This window comes from Anomaloglossus baeobatrachus, chromosome 5, assembly GCF_048569485.1.
Source record: "Anomaloglossus baeobatrachus isolate aAnoBae1 chromosome 5, aAnoBae1.hap1, whole genome shotgun sequence".
Lineage (NCBI taxonomy): Eukaryota > Metazoa > Chordata > Amphibia > Anura > Aromobatidae > Anomaloglossus > Anomaloglossus baeobatrachus.
The window spans coordinates 556,193,549-556,199,896 of NC_134357.1; positions in this window are offsets into that span (position 1 = coordinate 556,193,549).

Consider the following 6,348-nt stretch of genomic DNA (forward strand, 5'->3'; position numbering starts at 1 on the left):
CTGTCTCAGTCCGGGGCACACACCTGGACTAACTTCAGGCTTCTTGCTGTCACTACTCCTACTTTCCTCCTTTACCACTTCATTCCCTTTCACTTTCAACTCTAACACTCATCTGCTTGTTTACTCCTTCACTTCCCTAGCTTAACTGCCTGGTTTTCCCGCCTCCAGAGCTGTGAACTCCTCGGTGGGTGGAGCCAACCGCCTGGCCCACCCCCTGGTGTGGACACCAGCTCCTGGAGGAAGGCAACAAGGTATTTTGTTTGACTTAGGTGTACCTGCAGGGAATGTGGGGTGCGTGTGGTGTTGTGACCTGTGACCCCTGGCTTGCCCAGGGCGTCACACTGGCACCCGGGCATCTTTGAAACCGTGTGGATCCGGACTTTAACAGTCCGGATCCGCTCAGCCCTAGTGCTGGTACTTTTAGTGCCACATATTTTGAGTTCAGTGTTCACAGTATGAGGATCACAATTGGCTGGAGAGATGGGTGGGTCTGGCCACCTACATACCCCACAAATGGGTGTGTTTTACATGTGTCTGACAGGTCACATGAGAGATTTAATGGAGTCTGTTGTTTGCCACAGGGGGAGAAACTGCAGCCAGCAGGGATAGTGCTGGGCTGTAGGAAAGAGCTTCTGGGAGAGGTCCTGTGTAGAGACTGACAGGAATCAGTGTATAGAGGGCTGCAATGTCCTGGAAAGAAACCTGTGGTCAAGGTAAAGATCTTGGAAGCTGTGTGTAAATACTGGCCAAGGCCAAGGGGATACTAATGTTAAGAACTGTATCTAATTCACTGTGGATGATGCTACCGTTAAACGGACTTGAACACCATGTATGTTCCTTTAAGCTGGATGAGGCCTTGTGTTTATGTTGCAAGAGCAGTATATGTGACTTTTTAAGTAAAAATCCTGAATTTCTTAAAGAGACAGTGTGACGCCCTGGACTAATCAGGTCGTCCCAGGTAGTCCCATGCACACACACTCCCTCCCTAAAAAGGTGACAGCAGCCAAACTTCAAAACCCTTGTCACCTCCCTCCAGGTTTGATGTCCACACCAGGGGGTGGAGCCAGGTGGTTGACTCCGCCCACCGAGGAGTTCACAGGCCTGAAGGCGGGAAAACAGAGAGTCTAGAGAATCTAAAGAGTCTAAAGAGTAGCTTTGACGGTGGAGGAGACAAGTTGAGTTCAAGGGCAGACCTGTAACCAGGCCTGCCAATAGTCTACTCAGGTGTCTGGGTTGGCAGCCCCCCGAGGAAGCATTCTTGCGAAACGCGTCGGTGCTTCCCCCTTTCTCTACAGGACTCTCGACTCAGCACATTGCACTTGCACTTTACTATGGGTAAGCGTTGTCCCATGCTACTTCACAGGGCATGGAATTTTCCTTAAGTACATGCCCTTTAGGGCTATTTTTACAATCGCTTCCCTGTGTATTTTGTTTTTGATGTAATGCATGGGACTGCTTTGTATATTTATACATGCTGTCGAGGTCCTAGTTAGGGAAACCTCTGACTCTTTGTATCTCCATTCACTGTTGTTTTTTTATCAATTCCATATACTATAATATGATAGTGCCACTATTTGTAACTTTGAATTTTCAATAAAAAGTTTATATATATGATATAGTTGCACTCTCGATATTCTCTTATTATGTACGGCCATATAAAACTCAGTTTTTTCCTTTTTCTATGTACCCTTATATTGAGTGGCCATTTACATGCTGTTAGAACTCCATCTGTTGCTTTTTCTTCTTGTTCAAAGAAAATGGTGGAAGTGCCCAACTTAGCGACTTAACGTTTAAAGAAGTGAGCAGCAGTATTACTGAACGTTATGTGGTAGCTCCAGGAAAGGGGCACAAACAAAGTTAGGTGGCGGCTTGTTGTTCCATGACACCAGGGGACGTGATAATGACTCCATGGTTAACCCTGACTCTAATGCGGTATAAAGTGAATGCAATGCATTTAGAGGTAGGGAATCCTCTGTTAGATCGATGCTGAGGGACACAGTCAAGAAACTCTATAACTTTTGTGAGAACTCAGAATCAGTCCAGACAGTAGATACTGTACAGAGCAAGAGAATCTTACTACCGGGATAACCGTTGGGGTGGGGAAGGTCTAACAAAGAGGTGACTCAAAGAGATGAAGTGACTGAGTCTGACAGAGCATTGTTCACAAAGAATAATTTGGTGACAGTTACAGACTATTTTCCAGGGGCTGAACCTCAAAGTCGACAGAGAAGGATCTTTCATCTGGTATATCAAGTTGCCAAAGCCCACAGCTTTGGGTAGAGGGGAAGGGAATGTGAGAAGGCGACCGGCTATATTATCAATGGCCGGTATGTACCACATAAATGGTGTGATCCTCAGGAGTGCTGGTACTTTTAGTGCCACATATTTTGCTGTAGTGTTCATAGGGTTAGGATCACAGGTGGCTGGAGAGATGGGTGGGTGTGGCCACCTACATACCCCACCCATGGGTGTGTTTGACATGTGTCTGGTAGGTCACATGAGAGATTGAATGGAGTCTGTTGTTTGACACAGGGTGAGAAACTACAGCCAGCAGGGATAGTGCTGGACTGTAGGAAAGAGCCTCTGGGAGAGGTCCTGTGTAGAGACTGACAGGAGTCAGTGTATGGAGGGCTGTAATGTCCTGGAAAGAAACCTGTGGTCAAGGTAAAGAGCTTGGAAGTCGTGTGTGAATACTAGCCGGGGCCAGGCGGACACTAATTTTAAACATGTATCTAATTGACTGAGGGGAATACTACAGTTAGACTTAATACCATGTATGTTCCTTTAAGCTGGATGAGGCTGTGTGTTTATTTTGCAAGAATGGTTTATGTGCCCATTTAGATAAATCTGATGGGCTTCTTAAAGAGACAGTGTTTCTGAGTCTACCTCGCATCGCAGAATATTGAGTAAAATCTCCAATATACAGTGTGAACATCACAATAGATACACATAGATACACACATTTATACAGCTGTATAGACACACCGATGTGTCTATACTGCATACTACTATATGGGTGGCACATGCTACTGTGTGGGGGCACATAATATAATATGGGGTGCATAATATAATATAGAAGGCTGCATTCTACTGTATAGGGGCACATAATACAATATGGAGGCGCATAATGGAAATGGTGCTGTATCCTACTGTATTGTGGCACATAATACAATACGGAGGCGCATAATACTATATGGGGTGCATATGTGGGGGGCATAATGGAATATGGGGGCACATAATACAATATGGCACTGCATCCTACTTTATTGGGTCACATAATACAATGTGGGGGCGCATCCTACTGTATGGTGGCACATAATATTATATTGGGGCACATAATACTATATGGGTCTACATAGTACTATATGGAGGCAACAAATCCTATTTACAATATTTACAAAAACTAGCCATAAAATACGAATATAAAAACATTTTATTAGTGATAACATTAAAAATGTATAAGGCAGGTATAGAAATAGTGAGAAAATAACAAAGGCAAATAAGTCTAATAGCTTTAGCAACAAAAAAACGTTTTGTATAAAAAAAAAGAACTGTAAGGCTGTGTGTGCACAGTGCGTTTTTTGCGGCGTTTTTGCTCGTTTTTCGGGTGCCTTTTTGTTCCGAAAACGGCATGACTTTGCTTCACCAGCAAAGTCTATGAGTTTTCATTTTTGCTGTCTGCCCACAAAAACGCATCATGTCAATTATTTTTGCGTTTTTTCACTGCGTTTTCCACACATTGAGTTCAATGAGATGTTCAAAATTGCAATGAAATGAATGAAAAATACAAATTGCAAATATAGCTGCGTTTTAAAGCGTTTCTATGACTAAAAACACAGCTATAAATGCAAGGGGTGGGTAGTACAGTGACGTGTACAGGAAGAGGATTCCTTCTGTTGGTAAACACAGAAGCGTGAATCCTCCCGATACCGCCACTGCTGTTTCCACCTCCTGTCTGGCACCATGTCGGCTCCCATCCTGCGCCATGTCCGGACGAGAGGTGGAAGCAGCTGCGAAATCAAACGTGAACAGTAGAAAAAAATAATATCATACTCACCTGTCTGCAGATGGCTGCAGGACCTGCCGGTGATCAGCTGATGCGGCACCTGACGGCATCAGCTGATCGTATAAGTCCAGCGGTGAACAGCCGGATTTTTACTGCCCGGCCGGCTTAAACTATCAGCTGATGCCGTCAGGTGACTTAATCAGCTGATTACTGCCGGGTCCTGCAGCGATCGGACGGGAGTCTGCACAGAAGTGAGGTTTTTGTTTTTGCACTGATACATCAGCTGATTGAATAAACGGCTTTTATACAATCAGCTGATGTGTCATGGGATTCACGTCCTTGAACCTGACATATCATCTGATCGCTTTTCCTTCCTGCAAACCGATCAGATGATATTGGATTTGGATTGGATGGCGCGGGACCCTTGACCTAGGATTACTGTGGAAGGTAGGGTCTTTAGTTCAATAAAGATGGAGTCACTAATTGTGTTGTTTTTTTTTCTAATAAAAATATTTTTTTGTGTGCGGTTTTTTTTTTTTTTTTAATCTTTACTAGAAATTCATGGTGGCCAAGTCTAATATTGGCATGACACCATGAATTTCGGGCTTAGGGCCAGCTGATAATATACAGCTAGCCCTAACTCCATTATTGCCCAGCGAGCTATCCGGCATCAGGAAGAGTTGGATACAGCGCCAGAAGATGGCGCTTCTATGAAATCGCCATTTTCTGGGTTGGCTGCGGACTGCAATTTTCAGCGGGGGTGCCCAAAAAGCTTGGGCACCCTGCACTGCGGATTCCAATCCCCAGCTGCCTAGTTGTACCCAGCTGGACTCAAAAATTGGGTGAAGCCCACGTCATTTTTCTTTTTTAATTATTTCTTGAAATTCATGAAATAATTAAAAAAAAGGGCTTCCCTATATTTTTGGTTCCCAACCGGGTACAAATAGGCAGCTGGGGGTTGTGTGCAGCCCGTACCTCGCTGCTGTACCTGGCTAGCATACAAAAATATGGCGAAGCCCACGTCATTTTTTGGGGGGGTGGGCAAAAAACTCCTGCATACAGTCCTGGATGGAGGATGCTGAGCCTTGTAGTTTTGCAGCTGCTGTCTGCTCTACTGCATACACTAGTGGATGGAGTATGCTGAGCTTTGTAGTTCTGCTCCCCCTGCCTCTCCCTCCAGCATACAGTCCTGTATGGAGCATGCTGAGCCTTGTAGTTCTGCTCTCCTGCATACACTAGTGGAGAATGAACAACATATTGAAGAAGGAAATTACATCAGACCTTTTTTTTTTCCAATCTTCAATGGCATTGTTCACTGATAAAAAAAATGCATAAAAACGCAGTGAGCAAAATGCACCAAAACGTGATAAAAACGTATGCATTTCTTGCCACGGATGCATTTTTATGCATTGTTTGCGATAAAAAACGCACAAAAACGCAGTGTCAAAAAACGCAGCGTGCGCACGTAGCCTAAAGATCTAAGGACTACTGGCCACGATATAGACACAATGCAAGGTAATATAATTAAACCCAGGTAAATAGATGTGCTGTCACAGCAGAAAGAGACAATGACCTCTGGTAATCTAACAGTTGTTTGATATGTATCTTATTTTCTGACTGATCACTTGCTTCTTGGTTGTTAAGCTAGGGTCACACGTAGCGACGCAGGAGCGATCACAATTGACTACCTACTTTATCAGGATCGCTGCTGCGTCGTTACATGGTCGCTGGTGAGCTGTCAAACAGGCAGATCTCACCAGCGACAAGTGACCAGCCCCCAGCGACACGTGGAAGCGATGCTGCGCTTGGTAACTAAGGTAAATATCGGGTAACCAAGCAAAATGCTTCGCTGGTTACTCGATATTTACCTTGGTTACCAGCGCAGACCACTTAGCGCTGGCTCCCTGCACTCCTAGCCAGAGTACACATCGGGTTAATAAGCAAACCTTTGCTTATTTACCCCAGGTGTACTCTGGCTACGCGTGCAGGGAGCCTGCACTGGCAGCCTGAGAGCAGCGGACGCTAGTAACCAAGGTAAATATCGGGTAACCAGCGAAGCACTTCGCTTGGTTACCCGATGTTTACCTTGGTTACAGCTTACCGCAGGCTGCCAGACGCCGTCTCCCTGCTTGCTTCAGTTCGTCGCTCTCTCGCTGTCACACACAGCGATATGTGCTTCACAGCGGGAGAGCAACGTCCAAAAAATGAAGCAGGACATTCAGCAACGACCGGCGACCTCACAGCAGGGGCCAGGTCGTTGCTGGATGTCACACACAGCGACAGCGACGGGACGTCGCTGCTACGTCACAAAAAATGGTGACTTAGCAGCGATGTCGTTGTCG